The following is a 25,160-nucleotide window of genomic DNA, read 5'->3' on the forward strand; positions in this document are numbered from 1 at the left end:
GTGTCAGATGATGCAGTACCAGCTTCTGGACCCGAACCGTAAGAAACTGGGAGCATCCACTGCCCAACTCTTGGGAAACTTGCTCTTGGAACCCGGTCACCATGCCAGGAGGAAGCTCAAGCAGCCCCGAAGAGAGGCCCACGTCGGGAGGAACCGACAGCCAGCAGCACCGACTTGCGTCCCAGGGAGCCACCCTGGAAGGCAAGCCTCTGCCGCAGGCAAGCTGCTGAAACCACGCAGAGCAGAAATGCGCTGTTTCCCCAAGACCTGTCGATCAGCAGACTCCTGAGCAAGATATGCCACTGCGGCTGTCTCAGGCCTCTCAGTTTGGGTGTGATGCGTCAGGCCAGAGGTAACCTATGCATGAGTCTGGGCCAAACGATCCCGGCCAGCCGCCTCCAGGGCTGCAGTCACGAGCCTGCTCTAGTCACTCATGCCGGGAGGACATCTGGAGTCTCTCTAGTCTGGGTCAATGCTAAACAAAGTGGCTGCAGACACCCGTGGAGACGTTCTTACGTGGACAGCAGCTTTCATTTCTCTAGGTGAGTGGCCACACCGTCGTGGTCATCCAGGTCATCAAGACCTGTTTTGTATAGTCCTTCTGGGTATTCTTGCCACCTCTTCTTAATCTCTTCTGCTTCTGTTAGGTCCATACTATTTCTGTCCTTTATCACGCCCTTCCTTGAATGAGATGTTCCCTTGATGCCTCCACTTTTCTTGAAGAGATCTCTAGTCTTTCCCATCCTATTGTTTTCCTCTATTTCTTTTTCATTGAAAAAGGCCTTCTCATCGCTCCTTGCTATTCTCTGAAACTCTGCGTTCAGTTGGGTGAACCTTTCCCTCTCTCCTTTGCCTTTCCTTTCTCTTCTTTCCCCAGCTATTTGTAAAGCCTCCTCAGACAACCACTTTGCCTTCTTGTGTGATGGTGTGGTCACTCACCTAGAGCCAGACACCCTGGAATATGAAGCAAAGCAGGCCTTAGGAAGCATCACTACGAACAAAGCTAATGTACGTGATGGAATTCCCGCTGAGCTATTTCAAATCCTGAAAGATGATGCTGTTAATATGCTGCACGCAATATGCCAGCAAATTTGGAAAACTCAGCAGTGGCCAGAGCACCATGAAAGGTCAGTTTTCATTCCAATCCCAAAGAAGGGCAATGCCAAAGAACGTTCCACCTACTGTAGAAACTGCGCTCATCTCACATGCCGTACTGTTGCTTGATCACTTCAGTCGTGTCCGACTCTGTGCGACCCCATGGGCTGTAGCCCGCCAGGCTCCTCTGTCCGTGGGGATTCTCCAGGCAAGACTACTGGTGTGGGTTGTCATGCCCTCCTCCAAGGAATCCTCCCAACCCAGGGATCAAGCCCAGGTCTCTCGCATCGTAGGTGGATTCTTCACCGTCTGAGCCACCGGGGAAGCCCTGGCACTCTAGAAAGGCAATACTCAGAATCCTTCAAGAGAGGCTTCAGCAGCACACGGAGCGAGAATCTGCAGATGTGCAAGCTGGGCTTCGAAGAGACACAGGAGCCAGAGATCAAACTGACAATATTCCCTGGCTCATAGAAAATGCAAGAGAATTCCAGAAAAGCATCTATTTCTGCTTCACTGACCACACTAAGGCCTTTGACTATGCAGATCACAATCAACTATGGAAAATTACTAAAGAGGTGGGAACACCAGACCACCTTACCTGTATGTGGGTCAAGAAGCAGAAGTTAGAACTAGACATGGAACAGTGGACTGGTTCACAACTGGGAAAGGAGTATCTCAAAGCTATATATTGTCACCCTGCTTATTTAACTTCTGTGGAGAGTACATCATGTGAAATGCCAGGCTGGATGAATCACAAGCTGGAATCAAGATTGCCAGGAAAACTATCAAGAACCTCAGATATGCACACGATACCATTCTAATGGCATGAAGAAAACCCATCCAAGAGGTCTTCAAAGGCAGAAGAAAGAAAGCCTTTCCCCACTCCTATGGTGAGGCAGCGAGGAAAGAGACAAAATATCCTTCCAGTTCTCTACTAGAAACGGGCTAAATGTCATTAGGAACTGGATGCTGACTGGGGAGGAGACTCAGATAACCACCGGGGGTTCTGAGGCCCAGCTGCAAGGACAGGACGTTAGACACTGCAAATGACCCAGAAGCAAAGACCCTCCAACTGGTGACATTCTGGAAAAGCAAGTTCCTCTGAATCAAGCCCAGAAGGAAGTGTGTCTTTGGTGTATATGGGGACCAGCTTCATGCAGGAATTATCAGCTCCATGAGGGAGAGAATTTATGTTCCGAGTTCACCCATTCTTTCACTCAATGCAAACTTATTATAAGCTGCTTTGAGTCCTGCCCTGATTTAGGAAACATAAAAACGGAAAGATCAGGTCATATCCTCGAGGAGACCACAGGTAAAGGAGGAGACAGAAAAGGGATACACGTGGTACAGGGAGGCTGGTGGTTCTAGACGTCTGGGTGGGGTGCAGGGCATTCAGAGGAAATCCACTGTGAAATCAAACAGAGGGCACATCCCCAGAGACCTGGTTCCAGAAAAACCAGATCAGCAACAGGACACGATATCCTGTATCATTTTACTCATTTGTTAAGATTTTTTATGTGAACCATTTCCAAAGCCCTCATCGAATTCGCTACAACACTGATTCCATTTTTATGCCCTGGCTTCCTGGTCACAAGGCGTGTAGGATCCCAGCTTCCCAACGAGGGACTGAACTTGCCTTCCAGTACCGCCCTCGCTGGCAGGCGGAGTCTCAACCACTGGACCGCCACAGAAGTTCCACCGTGTCGTTTCAAATGTTTGAAATGTTTATTTTTAAAGTATTTCTAATTTGTTTTTAAAATATTTCCCCAGATGCCCATGAAAGTCGCTCAGTTGTGTCCGACTTTTGGGAGACCCCAAGGACTATACAGTCCATGGAATTCTCCAGGCCAGAATACGGGAGTGGGTAGCCTTTCCCTTCTCCAGGGGATCTTTCCAACCCAGGAAGTGAACCGGGGGATCCTGCATTGCAGGCGGATTCTTTACCAACTGAGCTATCAGGGAAGCCCAGATGCCCATACAACACTGGAAAACCACTTTGAAAAGGATCACCTTCTGAAAAGATTACTTTTCATCTGGGATTTGAAAAAAACAACTCAGTTTAAAGTTCATTTTTACTACCAACTAGCAGGCATGTATTTAAATAATGGGGGCAATAAATGTAGTTATATTTTCAAATACAAATTAGTTTCATTAAGAGTGAGCTCTCATTTACCACACTTGCTGCTAATCTGAGGCAGACTGTAAAGCTAATTTTAACAACTGCCAACAGCTCATGACAAGCAACCAGAGATGGTGCAATTACAGGCAATGATGCCGGATCAGCTGGCAAACTCATTCTTTATTTCTTCACTCAAATCCTATATTTGAAGACTCGAGCGTGTTTATTACATCATTCAGGCACCCAAAGCAAGAACTGATGATCCAAATTAAGAAGTTTTTACATGATGAGAACATTTCTCTTCACTCAGAAATGTACGAAAATTTGAAAACCCAACCAGCTATTTGGATGGTGTCAAATCTTGATATCCTACAAACTGTCTATGAGAGAAACCCAAGCGTAACTGAAAGGGACCCACGGACAGTGTGCCAGATTTGACGCCAAGGAAAAGAACAATCTGTATGAGAGGGACTGGGTCACGGTGTTTCCAAGAGCCTGTGTGCCTCTGCACATGAAATCCACGCGTTCCTTTTTCCTAACTGGCAGGACAGGGACCACAACGCTCACAGAGCGTTCCTCTGGGTCACGAGGTGATGGGAACATTCACTTCACAGTTTTTCATAGTTTCCAAGTTCTCCGTGTTGGACGGGCATTCCTTTCCTAGCTGGAGACATCCAGGTGTATCACAGCCAGCCTCCCAGATGCGCCTCAGTAATCCTCCTGCTCACCAGGGAGCTCCTCCTGCTCACCAGGGAGCTCCCCCTGCACTCAACGGGGCTGGCCGCTGCGGCCAGCGGGATGCGGCAGAAGGGCGGGCGTGCCTGGGGGAAGCCCGCTGCCAATTCCGTGTGCTTGCACTCAGCCGCTGAGTCACGTCGGACTCTGCGACCCCACGGACAGTGGCCCGCCAGGCTCCTCGACCCCACGGACTGTGGCCCGCCAGGCTCCTCTGTCCATGGGATTTCCCAGGCAAGAGTCCTGGAGTGGGGTGCCATTTCCTCCTCCAGGGGATCTTCCCAACCCAGGGATAGAACCCATTTCTCCAGCATTGGCAGGTGAGTTTTTTACCACTGAGCCACCTGGGAAGCCCCGCCGTATTGGGAAGGCACTCTTAACCGCACGGAGAAGCCCCCGGGCGAACTCACACCCGAGTGACAGCATCGCTCAGCAGCCTTTGGGCCAGCCGGCATCCTGACCACAGCCTCGGGAGAGGGCCCAGGCAGAGCCACCCAGCTCAGCTGCCTCTGGGTTCCTGACTCACAGGAGCCCCGAGAGGCGATAAACGTTCACTGTGTTCCGTTCCCAAGTTTGGGGGTAAAACGCTACACAGCAAAAATATGGGGGAAAAAAGATTTAAAAGAAAGAAAGAGAAGAGGGGTATTTATCAAAAGAAAATGCCCGGTGGAGACAGATCCAGACTACCTTTCTGCTCTCCAACGAGCGTCCATCACAACCACCCTTAGCTGAAAACGGCCCCCTCCCAAGAGGCCGCCACTCAAAGTGGGGTCCTCAGACCAGCAGTGCCGCCACCCATGGGAACGGCCCACCCAGACCTGCCTGTCCGAGTCCACACTTCCACGTGATTCAGGAACGTCTAAACCACAGGAAAGCTCCCGAGAGCCTGACCACAGAGGTGGCTCTCCGTCCCGGCTGCCCGCCGGGTCCCTGACAGCTGTTTGGATGTCCAGACATCCAGGCCTTTCGGATGCACCAACCATCCCTATTTAAGACTCCCGAACTGACAGGAACTGACATCCAGGGTTAAGAAGCAGCAGCCTCAGAGCAAATCCCATCTCTTCCCGCTCCTGACCTCTCCAACCTCCCAACACCCAGGCCTCCGGGGCCCTGAGTCTGAAGCGCGTAGCCAGGGGCTGGGAACCGCAGTCTATAGGAGGGCGGTCTTGTGGATCTCCCTGGTTTCAGCCCATTTCTCCTGAACCTCTTAGGATCTCATGTCATCCCTCTCCAGGCTCTCTGCTTTCCTCCCACACAAATGCACCCCAAATTTCTACCCGAACCTCCTTCGTTCTTCTCTCTTCAAACTGCCTTCATTATTAAGCACTGCAAATACATGGACAAGGATGAAAAGATGAGGCATCTCTGCACCCACCATCGCGATTTAACAAATGCTTACTTTTATTTGCTCTCAGCTTTTATTTTTGCAGAAACACTTTTGGGGTGCAGTCTTCATGCCGGCCCCTTTGTCCCCTATCTTCTGCCCTGCTCCTCACGCCTGAACACGCTACATATAATACCCAGAACAATACAGGGAAAAGGCTCTGACACCTTTCAGGTCATGGCGTGTACGACCCTCAGTGTTTGTGTATGTTTTTTCACAGCACCCCCAGGCTGCGAGGTTTGATTCATTAAGTAGTCAAGTCCAAACAAATTGATTATTATGTCCAAACAACTTAGCAGTCTTTGGAAAGAACAGAATACATAAACCCAAAGAAAAAAATCTTTCTGTGCATCTTTCAGGTACCATTATTACTTACTACTGGGAAGTGTGCACTGGGCAACTTCTCAGACCTCAGAATCACACTAGACAGCCCCGCCGCCCACCATCTCCTGTTCCACAATGACCTTAGCAACCACCCCAAACCCAGTTTCGCAAAGATATGACATCATCAGAAGGAAGTGGGGCCCTTTGACGCTGGTACTGTGAACCACCTCCGGCTGGCAGTGAGACATCCGACAAGCTTGCTGCAATGCCTTGGAAGGTCTCAGCACAGAGTCTGAGGCCCTCCAGTATAGGACTGGACGTGTCGCTCAAGAAAGTTCCCTAACTGCCTCCTCTCCCCTTAGCTGCCAGGCCCCTCTCCACCTGGCCACTTTTCAACTCCAGCTCATAGTCTCACCCACCCATTCCAACATCTCCCCCTAGAACTTTCTTTCCCTGCACTTCCAGAAGGATACGCCCCAAACAGAACTCAACGTCCTGCCCCCAAAGCCAGCTCTTCCTCCTGGGTTTCTTGTGTGGACTTGTCTTTGGACTTGGAGGCTGGCAAGTCTGAAATCTACAGAGCGGACCAGGAAGCCAAAGACAGAGGGGATGGAGTGGCACTGAGCCCCCGAGGCTGAAGCCCCGCGCTCAGAGACCCCGGTGACATATTCATACTATGGAGACAGGTCTGTTTTTACTGATTCAAATGTTAATCACATCTTTAAAAAATACTGCAGGGCAACACCTAGACCGCTATTTGACCAAACACTGGGGACCACTGTGTAGACAACTTGATACATAAAATAACCATCAAACCCTTCTTCTCTGAGCACTTAGTACATGCAAGGTACTATCGCAGTAGCGCAGACGGTAAAGAATCTGCCTGCAGTGCAGAAGACTCGGTTCGATTCCTGGGTCGGGAAGATCCCCTGGAGAAGGGAACGGCAACCCACTCCAGTGTTCTTGCCTGGAGAACCCCAGGGACAGGGGAACCTGGTGGGCTGCTGTCTATGGGGTCGCACAGAGTCAGGCACGACTGACGTGACTTAGCAGCAGCAGCAACAGCAGGCATCTAAAACCAACTGTCTGAATGTTAATCGTTATTAGTTGTTATCTAATAATTAGTTGCTATTAGTTGTTATCATGGATATTACTTGTAATCCATGATAAAGATTCCTGTTAACCTGCCATAATTTGGTGCTTATAAAGTGTCCGAAGACACTGGAAAAGACCCCCAAAGACCTCTCCAAATTAAAGAAGTGTTTAAATGGATAGTCTGATTACTGTACTCTGCATTCTCAAAACTTTATAAGACACGATATGATCACGTCCTCTTAACCAGAGTCTGCAATTAACCTAACTTCTTCTCATTCACCTTTACGGATAAGGTCTATTACAAAAATTTCTCCAAATCTGAGGAATTTGGGAGTTACTCCATAAAACCTGAAGGCTTCCTTAGAAGAATTTCCTTGGGGGTGAAATATGAAGTAGGGAGTTTCAACACACACACGCACACAAACACACCTGCACACACACACACACACACGCAAATGGAAGCTGATAATCTTTTACAAAGAATAAACGCTGCCCATCCACGGGGGCCACCTAGGGAACAACACAGTTTAGGGACAGTTTAGTTTTAAAAGCCAAAGGAACACGGTCAGTAAAGTGCCTCTGGCTTCCTGGCTGAACAGTGTGGAAACAACCAACGCAGCTTCATAAAGCGGCGTGAGACTTGGTGAGCATCAGACAAGATGCACACTCATAGCTGATGCTGACTGCCCAGCTCTGGCAGGTCTGGTTTTCCCACTAACACCTGTGGGCTGGTGCCCACTCCTCTGAACCCAACCTGAGTAGTGGATGCCCCTAAGGCGGACAGCCAGGCCCCCTCCCCATCACCCTGCGCCACCAGCTACAACCTGAGGGCCCTCCAGCACCCCCTACCCTACGGGGGCAGGCTTGACCCCGGAAAACCCCCACACAGCGCCCTCAGGTACCCCAGAGGGTGTCTCCTCCACCTCAGGCCTGGCAGGCAGCCATCACACGTAGAATGTGACCTAATTTTCTAGCTCTTTGGTCCTGGCCCTGCTGAGAACGCTTTTTCTTCGTGAATTCAGCCCAGGTAGGGAGTAAGTAACACAAATGCATATTTAAAAGCTGAACTGAATTCTTCTTTGGAGAGCAAGGAATTAACAGGGCTTCAAGCCGTGGCCATCCCTTGCCCGCTGTACTGATCTTTTCAGAGAAAGCCTCTTGGTAAAATACACAATGATGATAACGTAAGCCCCTCTATGGGCCCAGGAGAAAAGGGAAACTCAAATTTATGTCAAAAACTGAATGTGAATGGGAGGAAAGATCACACACACACACACACACACACACACACCTTTAAACAGTAAACATAAAAGAAACGTCTGGCTAAATTTATCTCTTTGTCAGTGAAAAACAGCCTAAGCTTTAGCCAAGAGTGTTGCCAATTCTTACCCGGAAGGACAAAAGAGAACGCTCACTGTGGAGCAGCGCCATTGAACCAAACTTTCAGCAAGGCTGGAAATATTCCACTTCTCTGTCCAGAACAGTAGCCAACAACCACATGTGGCTCCAGGGCCCTTGAAAGGCGGCCGGTGAGACTGTGGAACTGCACTTTTAATTTTATTTCACTTTGATTCCTTGATATTCAGATGTAAATAGCCGCCTGTAGACCGCAGCTACAGCACTGGGTGGCTCAGTGAGAGACACTCAAACTAAACAGCTGGCAACGTCTTTCTTTCCCTACAATAAAATTATAGTCAGATAACTAATAATACCTTAAACTGTCATCAAAACAAGTACCTCCATCCGGGCCCCAGGAAGAAACAGACAAAAAGACTTGAGAAAGTGAGTCCAGTGCGTCGTTTCTTGCAGCTTCGTCCCCGCTCCAGCTCACATTCTGTTCTACAAGGGCCTCCTGCCTTTGGAAACCTATGCTTGCGGACGAGATCTGCATTTGTGAAACCAGAATGTCAGAGTCCCTTTCCTCAATGTCCAGGAAATAGGAACGAAGTGTGAACTTGGGACAAGTTCTTTAACCTCGCTGAGCTTCAGGTGCCTCAGAGCCAAAGTGCAGATAAGATTAGCACCCACCTCTCATGAGAGTTAGATTCGAAGTGGGCACTTGGCACAGGGTAGCTATAATTAGTATTCTGTTAATAACAATAGTAAAAATCTATACTAAGATAAGAACAGTGCTACTTAGGAAGTTTACAGTTGGCAAAGTTTTCCTAATAGTCTGAACCTGTTTCCCAGGCGGTAGTACAGTGGCCTCCAGTAAAAATACGCCTTGGGGTCCTGACATCTTGGCGATCCCTGTCAGCCTCCAGAGAGGTAATCTCCCAGATGGGTACCATGAGGGTTACTCACGGCCTCTGCCCTGTGGCAAGCGCTGTACTAGGCTGGCAGACAAGGGGAACAGTCCCCAAACATAGTCCAATGTCTCGCAATCTCGTACACGTCCCCTGATGCCACTGATGCACCTCGGTGAGATGTAAAGGCTTCCCCCTGGGGCCCGCGTCAGCAGGACGCCCCATTCCTGCTTCCCAGATCGTGAAGACCAGGTCTCCTTAAAGGCTGAATACGAGAGGGGACCAGAGAGGGAACAGCCCGTTTTCTCAGCCGGGACAAGAAGAAGGGTGTTGACAGGCCGCGTTTCTCACTGACAGGCCGAATCTCTCTAACAGAAAAGCGGTGTTCTCAGAGCCTTCAAAAAGTCAAATCTGACCTGTCTCACGGAGCACACAAGATGCCTTTCAACAGCCAGCTGCCCAGTCAGAGAAATCCAACGGGAATCTCCACCGGATTCCAAGCAGCCAGACCAACGCATCAGAAATCCCCCAGGAGTGTCAAAGCAGAACTTCGGTGGAATTCTGCGAGGGTGGAGTGGGGGGGGGGGTATTTTTCTTTATATAGAAAGTACTCAATCTTCTTTCACAACCAAGGGGACATTCCCCTATGGAAATCCCTTCTCTGAAGACCTTTAAAAATAAAACATGTGTCTGGTCATGCACAATAATTTAAGAGTGAACCCATTTACCTGAAGAGTCAGGGATTTCCCTTAGCTCCTCCATCTACGAAAACAACACGCTCCAGGCTGTCTCGAGTGCTCCCGATTTTCGGCACCTTTGAGCTCAGAAGAACACTGGTCAACCGCGTTCTTGACTTTGAGCTAGGGAAATGAGCCGTGGTATCTGGAATCTGACACATGTATTCCTTGCTGATGGGAGTGTAAAATGGTCTAATCATGTTGGAAGAAAGTTTGACAGCTTCTTATAAAGTTCACATACACCTCTTTTATGACCCAGCAATTTCACTCCATTTACCCATGAGGCATAACAGCACATGTCCCTAGGAAGACTCATAAACAAATATTCACAGCAGCTTCATTCCCCAAACCTGGGAATAACTCTTGTGTCCATTGACAGGGTAATACATAAGCTGGTATAAACTGATCCTGGATCTTAAGTCAGCAATTAAAAAAGAAAAAAAAGGGACCGAATTACTGGTACATAAAACATGAGTGAATCTCAAAAACGTGCTGAGTTAAATAAGCTTTACACAGTATTGTGGATTTCTATAATAAATGAAGTTCAAGAACAGGCTAAACTAGCTTTGAGTGATTGTTAAAAAAAAAGGTGGGGGCACTGACTGGGAATGGGGATGAGGGAACTTTCTGGGGGCAAGGGCAACATTCTCTACCTTGATTACAGACGAGGGTTACACAGGCGTAGGCATCTGTCAAAACATTATGCAAATACTACCCTCAAGATCTGTGCATTTCACTATATGTAGATAGGTACGTATGTATAAATTTCACCTTAAGAAAGTCATGAACATATACTGAACTCTAACAAAACTTCCAGAGGTGACCTGTACCAATGTTTGTAATTTAATTTAAAATGCATAAAACAGAAAGTTGAACTGACGGATGGACAGAGGATGAACAGATGGACAGACGTATAATAAAGCCAATTCAGTACTGCAAAATTATGGCCTCTAGATACCCGTGTCTGGCTGGCCACTGTTCTTCCAAGTTTTCTATATTTTTTAGAAGGAGCTGGGCGTTGGATGAGTCCCTGGATCTTCTCCCTAGCCCACCAACTCAGAGATCTAACAAGACACCCATGCCCACCAAACCAGGGGCCCACATAATTTCAGTTCTGCTGAAAAGTTAAGGCTGGAAGAATGCAAGTAGCTTTACAGGAACTCACATCACTCATGCCAAAGATTTTCTGCCTGTTTCCCTACAGACAAAGCAATTATTTGAATGGAAGCCAAAAATTCCTGCTCCAGAGGGAGAAAAAGAACTCACTGACTTGTATTCCCAATTTATTCTCTTTCGGTTCCTGCACCAGATCAATTAGCTAACTGCACAACACCCTCCCCTTCCATGTGCCCCAGGGTCCAAGCAGCCAAAAGACAAAGAAAAACCAACCCAGAGACAGAGGGATGACGCCCTGCCTCTCAGACCAGAAACCCCACTGAAGGCAAAAGAGGAAGCAAAGCTCCCTCTGAGGTTAAAGTGATTTCACTGAGGTTAGCACACACATGCACCGAAGAGTCCCAGTCAGCTTGCTGCTTTAATCCCTCTGCCGAGTTTGGTGACATCGGGGGTCACTTGAACTTGGTAGGGAATTCAGCCCTGCAGAGGTACCTGGGCATGAGGACATGCGGGGGTGCAGCGCACACCCTCCCCACAGGCGCAGAGGTCACTGACACCACACCCGCCTTCCTTCCTGGCCCGGGCCTCACTTATCCTGAGATGACACCCCATGGCCAGACTGCGCCCAGCATCTGAAAACAGCTGTACCACCAGTTACAAGAAGGGAGTGTTGCTGGAAGCCAGGACAGTCACTCAAACACAGGGACCCGTGCCAAACTGTTGGTTTTTTGTTTTTTGTTTTTAACTTTTTGTTTTGAAAACCCCTAACAAACTCGGTGACACCACCCAGCGTCCCCGGGGACCACCCGCAGCCACACAGGGTAGCCAGGAGACAGCGCCCCCGGGTTACAGCCCCGCGGCCTCCACGCGGCCCTCGGTGCCAAGGCAGCGGCCGTGCAGGTGAAGGGCACCAGCCCCGGGCCCGGGAGGCGGGGTGGGCATGCGCGCCCGCGGGGCTTCCCGAAATAAACGCCGCCGCCGCCACCCTGCCCTGACCCAGGTCCACCCTGGGGCCTAAGAAAGCGGCGAGGACGAGGGAAGAAACCCCCTTACGGAAGGCGAGACAGCGGTTTTCGGTGCCGGGAATTCCCGGCTCCCCGAGTCTCAGCGCCTCCGGGGCGTGCGGCCGTCAGCCCTGCCCCGGGACGGACGCGCCTCGGGGGGCGCACGCACCCCGCCCCAGCTCCCCGCCGCCTCCCCTCCTGAACCCAGATTCCGGGGCCAGCGCCCGCCCGCCCTTCGCGGAGGGCGCCGTGCAGTGTCCCAGACCCACCTGTAGCCTCGAAGCCTCCCCTCCGCTTCCTCCCCCGGCGCCCCCGGGCCGGCGGAGCCCATTACCCCCCACAGACCGCTCTGGGGGTGCCTCTCCCCCTAGCGCGCCAGGGCTGATTTCTTTCTTTCATTTTCAGAAAAGTTGGCCCAAGACCGCCGCGTCCCACGGAGCCGGCCGCCGGCCCCATCCAACCCGAGCCCGGGCGAAGAGGACGAGGGGGGCCCCGGCGCGTCCGAGCAGCACGCCCAGGCCCCCGCAACCTGCAGGGAGGCGTCCCGCGCGGGGCTATCCCCGCCCGCCGGGGTCCCCGCGCCGCTGCACCCACCTCCGCCCCAGTCCCGCAGGCGCCCACCTACCGCTCGGGGCCAGCCGGCGAGAGGGCGCGCGCAGGGGCTCCCGGAGACAGTGTGTTCCGTCCCGGGAGGAAAGTTTGTGCCATGCAGAGGGGGCGGCGCGGGGGAAGGCGTGGGCGACAGGGGGTGGGCGCGGGGCGGGCTGCGAGGCGGGCCCGCGCGTCCGTCCCCCCTGCGAGCGGTGCGTGCGTCCTGCCCGAGAGCCCGCGGCCGCCGCGCTCCCGCTCGCGGCGCCCAGAGCCCGGCGCGCTCCGCCCGCAGCCCCGACGCGCCCCCGTCGCCGCCGCGCGTCCGCCGCCTATACTTCCTCTTCCTCTGAACTCACGGGCAACAGACGCCGCGCGGCATCTTCGGGGGAGCCGCCGGCGCGCCCCACGCCCACCGCGCGCTCCCACGCCGCGCCCCCGCGCCGCTGCCCCCACGGCGCCCCCACCACGCCCCGCGCTCCCACCGCGTCCGCCCCGCGCCCCGCGATCCGCGCTCGCCCCGCGCCCCCACCGCGCCCCGCGCCCGCCGCGCCACCGCGCCTCTGCCCCCAAGGCGCCCCCACCACGTCCCGCGCCCCCACCGCACCCGCCCCGCGCCCCGCGATCCGCCCTCGCCCCGCGCCCACCGTGCTCCCAGCGAACCTCGCCCACTCCGCGCCCCCGCGATCCGCGCGCTGCCCACGGGCGCCCGAGCAACAGACCCTCGCTGCGCCTCCACACCGAGCCCCGTGGCTCCCCCGCCCCACCTCGACCCCTGGTAACCGAGGTCACAAGATCAGGAGCGCGTGTAGGGGACGCGGACCTCCTCCCCCACCAACTCCACGGGTGCCCTCCGAGGAAGGACGGTTGAGAGACCCTCCTGCCTCCCGATGCTGCAGGTGGGCTTGTCCCTGGGCGCTTGAGTTATTTGCTGGGCATTTAGTGCCTAGGGAGCCGGTTAGTGCCACTGTCCGCTTGCCACGCCCTCGCCCACGTACTGCAGGTGCCCAGAAGATGTGGGAAAACCTAGGGAACCAACTTCAGGCCGCCCAAGGAGGCGGTTAGATGCATAAAACATCAGGGCTGCCTTAGTGAAGCCGAGATGGGCGGCCGTGAGCCTGTTGTAAGTCTTTTTTCGTGGAGCGTTTTAAACACAGCAGAATTAAAATGTCAGGGTTACCACCCGGGCGCTAGAGCCAGGGTTCAGGGTGGGCCTTGGGCCTCCATCCGCATTTGCCTTCTGTGTGATGTGGGTAAGTGACTCACCGGCCCTGGGCCTGTTTTCTCCTTCGTTAGGTAGCACTTTCTTGTGGGTTTTATAAGTAAAGTGTTGAGGAACGCACCCTATAACTTAGCTGTTACCCTCTTGTTGTTCTTTTAAGGGGGCTACAGTAAGACAGCCGTTCAGTTCACTTCGTGTCTGACTCTCTGCGACCCCATGGACTGCAGCCTACCAGGCCTCCCTGTCCGTCACCGACTGACATCATCTAATTAATTGTCTACATTTTCTGACTGGGCAAAGAGCGGGTTTCAAGCGTTGGAGCCCACAGGATGGAGGGCTAGTGTAGGCACCGGAGTGTTCTAACGGTGTCCTTCTGGTACTGATGACACCCCCAGGGGTAAGGAAGCCCTATTTTGTTTTCAGGAATTCCTGTAAACACAGTTTCTGGAAGACTCCTGTTTGCTTTTGCCCTAGCCATCCCAGCTCTGTGTTCCTTCCCCCCACCTCCCACTTTGTGTGTGTGTTTTCTTGCCCCTTTCCCTTTCCAGCCCCTGCTGGCTGGTGTCGCTCACCACCACGCTGGCTCTCCCAGTCTCTCCCTTGCTTGGCTTGCCATCTGGGAGGAAACGGGATCAGACGGCAGCCCAGGTCCACATTCAAACAGTATCATGCGGGAAAGGGTGTCCTCTGGCAGCAGGGACGGTTTTGAACACCCACCTATAAGACCCAAAGGAGGAAGCTTTGTTATTTAAATGCCCGAGGCCTAGAGTTATTGCAAGGCAGGCTCCGTCTGAAATCTTTCTGATCCTCACATGGGAGAAGGAAACCAACATTTCTAGGTGTTAACCAGCAGTTCAGAGTAAACACGGAATATTTAAAAGGGAAAAAGAGGAATGCCGCATAACTTGTTGTGTTTGGGGGAGAAGGTTGATTTCTTTTAAGCAAATCATTTTCACTCTATACCATTTTTGCGTTTTTTTTAAAACACTAGGTCCTTGGGGTTAATAAGTTACTCTGTTTTCATTTTCTTCCACTCAACCTCTTCCTGAGTACTGACAGTGTGTAAATGTCTTAAATGATCTTGTTTCCCTGATTGGACCTGCAGTTTTTTAGGGCTTTTCTAAAACTGACCTTTCCCCCTAGATATTCTGACGCTTCCTCTTTGGTACACAGCAGGTGTTTAATCCACATACATGGAGCGGATGTACACAGCAGGTGTTTAATCCACATACGTGGAGTGAATGGGTGAGTCATTCATATCCGGACCTTTTTCAGCCCCGTGTAACGTACACTGATCAGTTACCTGGAGTATGATGCATCTCTTTCACCTGGAATAGCCAATGAGGGGACGAGGTTGGGTTCATTTGTATTGTGTAGAGGTCAGCCTTGATTTTCCTCTTGACTGCCGTGGACTGGCCAGCCAAGGGATACACCCTGGGCAGCTGGGCCTCACCTCTGACTGACCTCATCTACCCAGCATCAACCCCAAAGATGCTGGAGCTGTATCCTGGTGGGTTACCTTGGCAACCTCACAATGTCATCTGTTAGAATGTCCTAGGGCGGCAGCTTTTAATTCTATCACAGCGGTCTCATCGGGGGTCATGTAATGGTGCTGTTTTTCCTCTGCTCACACTTCCTCCCCCTATGATTTAACACTAAGTACTCAAGGAGGGAGCCGAACACGGGGAAAACCAAGCTATTACGGCCCGACAGGTCACAGATGGCCCCAGCGCTGGGATCGTGAGCGTTTGCAGTCGATAAAATGCAGGCCCCAAGTTAATGGGGAAACTGGTTCTCCTCACACCCGCTGTGGAAAGGAGAGGAGTTAAGCGAGCCTAGGCAAGCGTGAGAAGCAATCGTGGCTAGACTGTGCAATTCCTGTAAAAGCTTGGTTCCCGGAGCCCCCCGCTGGAGCAATTCTCTCCCTCAGCCTCAGCAGCATCGCCTCACTCTGGAGATGATTAAGGCCTTGGGTACCGCCGCCCGAGCACTTGTGATGCATTGCAGCTCCGCTGAGCCTGGCTGAGAGGGAAAATCCAAGCTAACCTTCAGTCCTGCCCACCTCCCCCCCCCCCCCCCCCCCCCGCCAGCCCGCACTGCACTCATCCCCTCTCACCAACTTCACTTAAAAACGCTCGGTTCCCGTCCTTGTGTGGAGAGCAGCAGCAACTTCTGCAGAAAACAGACCCATCAGAAGCTACAGAGCCTGAAGAGCTACTGACCTAATTGTTTATTTGCAGGACCACCAAAACCAGATCTTCTCCAGGGCAGCTGAACAGCAACATTTCAGGGCTGACAGGAGAGATAAGCAAACTCATATATGCCCTGGAGGTGCAGGGATTATTCATCTTTATCATCACTGTTAGTATTTTAAGTGGGTTTGCAGCCACAGTGAGATCACAGTTTGGCCAGCCACTCCACACTGAATGGCTGCAGAAAGTTGGCCCTGTGTCGGGCAATACTGCTTCGTTTAAGGAGTTTCTCTAAGGCGCACCAGATCCAGTGGTTTTCACAGGAGCCCCCTGCCCTGTGTTCACTGCGATGGGCACACGCTTGCAGACACACCCTGAGCCAGTTCATGGCGCCCCTGGTCCCAGTGGAGCAGGGCCCCTTTAGGCCGGCGTCCAGACGTGCCCTGCAGCCGCTCAGCCACGTGGGAGTGTGCACTGGGGCGGGGCAGGGAGCCTGTCAGGATGTTTCGTATGTTTGCATTGATGGCCAAGGCCTAGGACTTTTGTCCAAAGTGTAGTCAGACTAGTACTTTGCAAATGCCACCCGCAGACACCACCAGTTTCAGGAAATGTTTGAATGATTGCCAAGTGTTCCATTCACCCCAGTATTTTTTATTTAATGGTTATTCTGCTCCTGAATCCACTCTTCGTTTCATCTCTGAATTCCCAGTCTGTCAGACAGGCAGTTCAGGGAAGCAGGGCCCTCCTGTGGCTGAGACAGAACTCGCTCTCTGGAGCAAAGAGCGGTGTGAGACTCAGGAATACAGTGTGAAGCGCACTGCTCCTGCTGGCCTTCACCAAGAGCCATACCTCTGCACTGGGCATTCCACTAGTGGGACACACCTATTTACTTGCATTTGGGAACAAACTTTATTACCTGAGATAGAAATATGTCAGTTCAGTTCAGTCACTGAGTCATGTCCAACTCTTTGCGACCCCATGGACTGCAGCACGCCAGGCTTCCCTGTCCATCACCAGCTCCCTAGAGTTTGCTCAAACTCAGTCCATCAAGTCGGTGATGCCATCCAACCATTTCATCCTCTGTTGTCTTCTCCTCCTAAATATATATATATATGTATATATATGCAAATATGTAGGAAGTCTGTATGTTCCACAGATGTAAGAGAATAAAGGAGATTGTGGAAATAGCTCATTAAATAAATGATGTAATATTTTGATGTATTAATTGATTTGATTTCCCTTCCTCCACTGTATTCCTTTTTTTAAAACCTTTCCCTCTTTTTCTTTTTTTTTTTTAAATTAGTATCATTGCTTTATAATGTCATGAGAGTTTCAAATGTATGGCGGTAATTCAGTTTTATGTATATATATATATATATATGTGTGTGTGTGTGTGTGTGTGTATGTTTATATTCTTTTTCAGGTTTTTCCCCCTTAGATTATAAAAAGATACTGAGGATAGCTGTTTATCTAGTTTGCATATAGCCGTGTGTACATATTAATCCCACCCCCTAATTTTATCCCTTCCCATCCTCTTTCCCCCTTGGTGGCCATAAATCTGTGCTCCCTGTCTGCAGGTCTGTTTCTGTTCTGTAGATAAGTTCATTTGTATTTTTTTTTAGGTTCCGTGTGTAAGCGATATCATACGATGTTTGTCTTTGTCTAACTCACTTCACTTAGTATGATAATCTCTAGATCCATCCATATTGCTGAAAATGCCAGCATTTCTTTCTTTTTATGGCGGGGTAATGCTCCACTGGACTGCGCTGCATTTCTCGTTACACTTTACCCACCTTATTCTTACTGATTTAGACAGCTAGAAAGAAAGTGAGTGTTAGTCACTCACCCGAGTCCAACTCTATTACCCATGGACCATAGTCCACCAGGCTCCTCTGTCCGTGGAATTCTCCAAGCACGAATACTGGAGTGGGTGGCCATTCCCTCCTCCAGGGGATCTTGTCCACCCAGGGACTGAACCTGGGTCTCCTGCACTGCGGTGGGTTCTTCACCGTCTCAGCCACCAGAGAAGCTCAGAGAAAGCATCATTTAGAAGCTCTCCCCACCAAGGAAAGTTATCATGAAAACACCAGGGAAAAACAGCCAGATTATTGGGTTTGGGGTTTCCAAAGCCAAGGCCCAAACATGAAATGGAAGGCTCTGGAAAAATACGAAGCCAGATAGAACCATTGTTCCTTACCATATCTCCTTTCCTTCCCCACCACCCATCACCTCCCCATGCACACACACGTGCCTTCCAGGAACAGACTGAAGTTGTCAGGCTGGAGCAGAGAGAGCAGCAATAGAGGGGCTGTGTCCATAGGGTGGCAGATTGTAGGACTCGTGGACCGATCAGAGCCAGAAATCAGAAACCCAGCTCCTCCACTCAAAGGAGAGTCATCCATCCACAGCCACTTGCTGCTGCTGCTGCTGCTGCTGCTGCTGCTAAGTCGCTTCAGTCGTGTCCGACTCTGTGCGACGCCATAGACCCTGCATACAACCGGACAGCAACCCTTAGAGCCGGACATCCGGCGGTGAGCTTCCATCGACAGCCAGAGCCCGGCCTGCGGGTCATCCAGGGACATGACTCTTACTCCCTGAGGTCAGTTCAGTCCTCACTTGAAGGCCTAGGATGCCATGAAGCCCTTGAGGTGGACAGTGGGGCTCCGCCCGCCCCACCCCTGCGGGGAGTTAGGAGATCCAAGAGTGTGAAGATGCTCCTGCCAGCCTCCCATCAGACCTGTACTTCGATGGACATGAGTGGACCCTCAGGGTTTTCCTTTCAGGCAGGACTATGATCACCATCAGTGCCGCTCCCCAAATAGCTCTGGCCCTCTTCTTCCGTTCTCGTGGTAGGATTGCTTTTCCCGGCCTCCTGACCTGCGTTTTGAGAAACCTGCATGCAGGTCAGGAAGCAACAGTTAGAACTGGACATGGAACAACAGACTGGTTCCAAATTGGAAAAGGAGTACGTCAAGGCTGTATATTGTCACCCTGCTTATTTAACTTATATGCAGAGTACATCATGAGAAACGCTGGACTGGAAGAAACACAAGCTGGAATCAAAATTGCCGGGAGAAATATCAATCACCTCAGATATGCAGATGACACCACCCTTCTGGCAGAAAGTGAAGAGGAGCTAAAAGCCTCTTGATGAAAGTGAAAGAGGAGAGCAAAAAAGTTGGCCTAAAGCTCAACATTCAAAAAACGAAGATCATGGCATCCGGTCCCATCACTTCATGGGAAATAGATGGGAAATAGTGGAAACAGTGTCAGACTTTATTTTGGGGGGCTCCAAAATCACTGCAGATGGTGACTGCAGCCATAACATTAAAAGATGTTTACTCCTTGAAAGAAAAGTTATTTACCAACCTAGATAGCATATTCAAAAGCAGAGACATTACTTTGCCGACTAAGGTCCATCTAGTCAAGGCTATGGTTTTTCCTGTGGTCATGTATGGATGTGAGAGTTGGACTGTGAAGAAGGCTGAGTGCAGAAGAATTGATGCTTTTGAACTGTGGTGTTGGAGAAGACTCTTGAGAGTCCCTTGGACTGTAAGGAGATCCAACCAGTCCATTCTGAAGGAGATCAGCCTTGGGATTTCTTTGAAGGGAATGATGCTAAAGCTGAAACTCCAGGACTTTGGCCATCTCATGAGAAGAGTTGACTCATTGGAAAAGACTCTGATGCTGGGAGGGATTGGGGGCAGGAGGAGAAGGGGACGACCGAGGATGAGATGGCTGGATGGCATCACGGACTCGATGGATATGAGTCTGGGTGAACTCCGGGAGATGGTGATGGACAGGGAGGCCTGGTGTGCTGCGATTCATGGGGTCACAAAGAGTCGGACATGACTAAGCGACTGAACTGAACTGAGCTGAGGCTGGGAGAGGCTATATGGCTAGTTCTGACAGATGAGTTGCGAGCAGAGGTGATGTATGTCACTCCACAGCAATTACTTAACGGTTAGGACGAGACTTTCCAGAGCTCTCGCCTCTGTCTCACGAGGCCGCTGGCAACATTCCGTATGGTGGCTGCTCCTCAGTCTAGTCCACAAATGGACTACAAGTCCTTTGTTTATTCCACACGGTACCCTAATCATTACCTATTAGAATCCATCAGATGCTCTGGAAGGCATCACGGGTATATCTGGGAGCTGGGAATCCAATTAGAGGACTGTTTCCTATATTAACCTGGAATCCTGGTAATTCTCAAGATGTCCAGCTAGAAAGGTCCATATTGAAAAAGCAATAAGAGCTCTTCTTTACTTGTTCATTTAATGTTAAAGCACTTCTTGAGAACCTAGCATGTGCCAACACTAGGCTAGGATACAGTGGGGAAGGAACAGGTCCTATTCTCAGAAAGCTTTCAGTCTAGCAACGTTCAACAGTTAATAATAATTGAAAATGAAAGGAGAGCTCACAGCAGCTGAGAGATTGGCCCAAGGTAGTAGTTAATAAACGGTGAACTGGGACTTAAACTTAGGCTGTTTTAATCCAAATTTTGTGCTATCTTAATTATCCCAAATGACTTTAAAGTAACAGCATCTGTATTGCTTTACGCCTGCTTGATAGAGCAGGTGAGATTTAATTCTAGGCTGCCTTATGCCTCCCTCCTAATGTTTGCTGAGATCTGAATTTTTTTAAATAAATACAACTTTTTATTGCATAATTACTACCTAGCACAAAGCCTAACAAATAATAGGCTCTCAAATGTTTTGTGTGTGTGTGTGTGTGTGTGTGTGTGTGTGAAGCATGTTTAAATGAATAAATCAACTAAGAAGGCTTAAATACAACTGTTGATTTAAATACCAGGTGCCATCAGTCTCACGTGTACTAAGCACCACCACGCATAGGTGTCATTCTTGATATGGAGGAATAATGTTTTTTGAAATATTGATGCTCTTTTCAATCCCAATACTTCCTGTTATCTCTTCTCTATATATATTTGTATTTTTATATGTTTACATATAGATGCTGTATAATATGGGCTTCCCACGTATCTCAGTGGTAAGGATCTCCTGCCAAGTAGGAAATGCAGGGACATGGATTTGACCCCTGGGTTGGGAAGATCCCCTGGAGAAAGAAATGGCAACCCACTCCAGTCCTCCTGCCTGAAAAATCCCATGCACAGAGGAGCCTGGCAGATACGGTCTATAGGATCACAAAGAGTTGGACATGACTGAGCGACTGAGGATGCACACCATTTAGTGTATATATTATAAGGCATCTATGGTTGCCAGGGAATGGTTGTTTTACCAAAGTGGCAAAGAAAACCTTTTGAGGTCATGAAAATTTTAAGTTTCAGTTATCCAAAGGGACTCAAAATTTAGGGGAAAAAATTTAGGCAGAAAAAAATCTCCCCAACTTCTCAAACTATATGCCATAACCCTAGGCTGCAGGCAGGGACAAAAATGTGAGGAGAAGTGGGAATGAATGGACATTGTAAGTCCCTGAGAAAGGGAGACCAAATATCCTGCCCCTGCAGTTTATTTGGGTTCCCTGGTGGCTCAGACAGTAAAGAATCTGCTTACAATGCAGGAGACTGGGTTTGATCCCTGGGTTGAGAAGATCCCCAGGAGAAGGGAATGGCTACCCACCCCAGCACTCTTTATGGGAATTTCATGGACAGAGGAGCTTGATGGGCTACAGTCATGCGGTCACAAAGAGTCAGCCAGGACTTAGCAGTTTTCACTTTCACTTCCCACCGTTTATTCAAAAGGAAGGCAGCAAATTCTACTCTGGCATGTTATAGTAGCTTGTACTGAACCAACTCTCCTATAGAAACTCCAAATAAACTCAAAAAGTAACTCTGGAGGCAGTGGAAAGCAACTGAAAATAGGCAGACACCCATGGGTGGCTTTTCCATTCTTTTTCGGCTTTTCACCGGAGGCCAGGCTCCCCCTACAAGGCAGCCAAAACTTGGACAGATATCCACTCTTAACCAGCTAAGGGATCAAAGGACAGAGTTCAGAGTGATCATAGTAGCTGCAGTGTGAGAGGCAGAATCGCAGAAATAAGAGAGCAACAGATTCAGTTCAGTTCAGTCACTCAGTCGTGTCCGACTCTTTGTGACCCCATGAATCGCAGCACACCAGGCCTCCCTTTCCATCACCAACTCCTGGAGTCTACTCAAACTCACGTCCATCAAGTCAGTGATGCCATTCAACTATCTCATCCTTTGCCGTCCCCTTCTCTTCCTGCCCTCCATCTTTCTGAGCATCAGGGGCTTTTCCAATGAGTCAGTTCTTCGAATCAGGTGGCCAAATTATTGGAGTTTCAACTTCAGCATCCAGAGAAGGCAATGGCACCCCACTCCAATACTCTTGCCTGGAAAATCCCATGGACGGGGCAGCCTGGTGGGCTGTCGTCTATGGGGTCACATAGAATGGGACACGACTGAGTGCCTTCACTTTCACTTTTCACTTTTATGCATTGGAGAAGGAAATGGCAACCCACTTCAGTGTTCTTGCCTGGAGAATCCCAGGGACGGGGAGCCTGGTGGGCTGCCGTCTATGGGGTTGCACAGAGTCAGATAAGACTGAAGTGATTTAGCAGCAGCAGCAGCAACTTCAGCATCAGTCCTTCCAATGAACACTCAAGACTGATTTCCTTTAGGATGGATTGGTTGGATCTCCTTGTAGTCCAAGGGATTCTCAAGAGTCTCCTCCAACACCACAGTTCTAAAGCATCAGTTTTTCAGTGCTCAGCTTTCTTTATGGTCCAACTCTCACATCCATACATGACTACTGGAGATACCATAGCTTTGACTAGATGGACCTTTGTTGGCAAAGTAACGTCTCTGCTTTTTAATATGCTGTCTAGGTTGGTCATAGCTTTTCTTCCAAGGAGCAGGCGTCTTTTAATTTCATGGCTGCTATCCATCTGCAGTGATTTTGGAGCCCCCCAAAATAAAGTCTCTCACTGTTTTCCCATCTATTTGCCATGAAGTGATGGGACTGGATGCCATGATCTTAGTTTTCTGAATGCTGAATTTTAAGCCAATTTTTTCACTCTCCTCTTTCACTTTCATCAAGAGGCTCTTTAGTTTCTCTTCTCTTTCTGCCATAAGGGCAGTGGCGTCTGCATATCCGAGGTTATTGATATTTCTCCCGGGGATCTTGATCCCAGCTTGTGCTTCCTCCCGCCCAGCGTTTCCCATGATGCATCTGCCACAGGCTGGGGAGCAGCAAACTGCGCATGACCCCTGGCTGACCCCTGAACAAGATTCCAAGCAGTGCTCATTGCAAAGGTGACTGAGTTTGGAATTTTAGTTCAGCAAAGTTAACTGCTTGCTAACATTAAAAAAATAATAATATTCTTGAGAGTAATATAGAAGAATCCAGAGTCTTGGCAATATATCATTCACAAAAGGTCCACAACACAATCCGAAATTACTAGACATTTTTAGAAAAGGAAAAAGTATCCATACCCAAGATAAAAGTCAATCAGTGAAGACCAACCTGAAGATGAGCCACGTGTTGAAATAAGATGTGAAAGCAGCTATTATAACTATCAGTGGGTGTGGCATGCTCCGTCACATAGTCATGTCCGATTTTTTGCAACCCATGGACCCACCAGGCCCCTCTGTCCTTGGAATTTCCCAGGCAAGGCTACTGAACTGGGTTGCCATTTCCTTCTCCAGGGGATCTTCCTCACTCAGGGATCAAACCTGTGTCTCCTGCGTTGGCTGGTAGATTATCACTGTGCTACCTGGGAAGCCCCATTACAAGTATACTACAGCTAGTATAACTATATAAAGGAAAATATGGTTGTAATGAAGGAACAGATAGGAAGTCTCAGCAAAGAAACAGCAACTACAAAAAGGAACCGAATGAAAATTCTAAAACTGAATGTCTGAAATAAAAATGGTGGGTGGTGTAACAGAAACCTGAGTTGTGTTTGGCAGAACTCCAGTACAGAAGGGTCTCATGGCTCCTTCCCCAGCTTGAGCTCAGGGTGGTACCCAGCATGGTTTGTCCGGGCAGATGGATCTGAGGAAAACCATGAACATACCGTCCTGTGAAAGAAACAGAATGACTCTGAGACCTGAGGGAAGCACAGAAGTGATGAAAAAGCCCCACAAAGGTTGCTGCAGTAAGTGAAGTCACAGAAGCAGCAAAATGCTTTTAGGTACTGAAAGAATTTGAGAGACCTGGACCAACAGAAGCTTTGCAAGAAATCTTAGGGATAATGCAGCAGTTGTGCTAAGTTGCTTCAGTCGTGTCCGACTCTTCGACTCTATGGACCGTACGTAGCCTGCCATGCTTCTGTCCATGGGATTCTCCAGGCTAGAATACTGGAATGGGTTACCGTGCCCTCCTCCAGGGGATCTTCCTGATCCAGGGATTGAAGCCACGTCTCTTAGGTCTCCTGCATTAGCAGGTGGGTTCTTTACTGCTAGCACCGCCTGGGAAGCCCTAATACAGCAGAGAGCAGCACAAAACAATAGGCAACTGAGGATGCGAAAGCAACCCAGCAGAAGCCATTCTGGAAGCAGATGACACGACCAGGTTTACTAACCTTGCCCAGGCTTTGGCACAGTGTGAGCCCCCCAGAACCCCTGTGCAAGTCTAGGGAGCTGAGCCAATTCAGTAACTGATTTGGAATAAATTTCCACCACATCTGCCCCCAGAAATGTTGTTATAGAAGCTCAAGTTTTATTTTAGCATATCTGAATGCCTACTATGATAGTATAAGTGTGTGTGATATGGAGGGGGGATTAGACACTTGAAGGCTGACACTGATGATTAGCAAACAAACATAAGGTCCTCCTCTGACTTCTCCCTGGGCTGAATAGAAAGAAACGCTTGACCATTAGGATATGGCTCAGGCTGTATGCTGTGGAACACAGCTTCTCAAGGTGTATGCTTTTTAAAAAACATTTCCAAATAGGATTTCTTTTAAAAGGGTTTCCTTCAAGAGGTTTTGTTAACAGAGATTTAAGTGCCTTGCCTGATATGTAGCCATTTACTCCTCTCCTATTTCCACAACCGCACAAGGGGTCTGCTGGTTCTTAACTAGTCATTTCTCCCTTTCCTGGAGTTCTCTGGCTTATGAAATCATATGATGAGTGAATGAATAAGCAAAGGAATGAAAAACTAAATGAACAGGATAAACAGATGAATACCATTTGTCTGAGTCTATCTAGGCTGCTGTAATTAAATACTGTAGACCAGGTAGCTTATAAACAACATTGATTTCTTATGGTTCTGGAAGCTTGAGAAGTCCTTGATCATTCCCCACCCTCAACAAAATTCATTGTCACATGAGGGCCCACTTCCTAAAAAACCATCTTCTTAATAT

At 49.7% G+C, this 25,160-nt stretch overlaps 1 protein-coding gene and 1 long non-coding RNA gene across 7 annotated transcripts in view; one reads left to right on the forward strand and one right to left on the reverse strand.

The window, feature by feature from the left end:
• The window catches only part of RFTN1 (raftlin, lipid raft linker 1), a 230,868-nt gene extending 218,138 nt beyond the window's left edge, over positions 1-12,730 (reverse strand). For 2 of the 3 annotated variants that reach the window (XM_042238759.1, XM_027961992.2), the window contains exon 1: positions 12,481-12,730. The gene's annotated coding sequence lies outside the window, so the exon portion shown is untranslated. Of the gene's footprint in view, positions 1-12,449 lie in introns of all 3 variants that reach the window. The other variant, XM_042238749.2, reaches the window with a different exon arrangement.
• A 357-nt stretch (positions 12,731-13,087) lies between these two features.
• On the forward strand, positions 13,088-17,082 carry LOC105605032 (uncharacterized). 4 transcript variants are annotated; one of them, XR_003588698.3, is made up of 3 exons: positions 13,088-14,062; positions 14,839-14,910; positions 15,379-17,082. It is a non-coding gene; the product is annotated as an uncharacterized LOC105605032 (long non-coding RNA). The 4 variants fall into 4 exon arrangements; XR_006057645.2 differs by having other exon boundaries at positions 13,088-13,342; positions 13,826-14,062; positions 14,839-17,082; XR_009595860.1 differs by having other exon boundaries at positions 14,839-17,082.
• The last annotated feature ends 8,078 nt before the right edge of the window (positions 17,083-25,160 follow it).

This window comes from Ovis aries, chromosome 1 (genome assembly GCF_016772045.2).
Source record: "Ovis aries strain OAR_USU_Benz2616 breed Rambouillet chromosome 1, ARS-UI_Ramb_v3.0, whole genome shotgun sequence".
Lineage (NCBI taxonomy): Eukaryota > Metazoa > Chordata > Mammalia > Artiodactyla > Bovidae > Ovis > Ovis aries.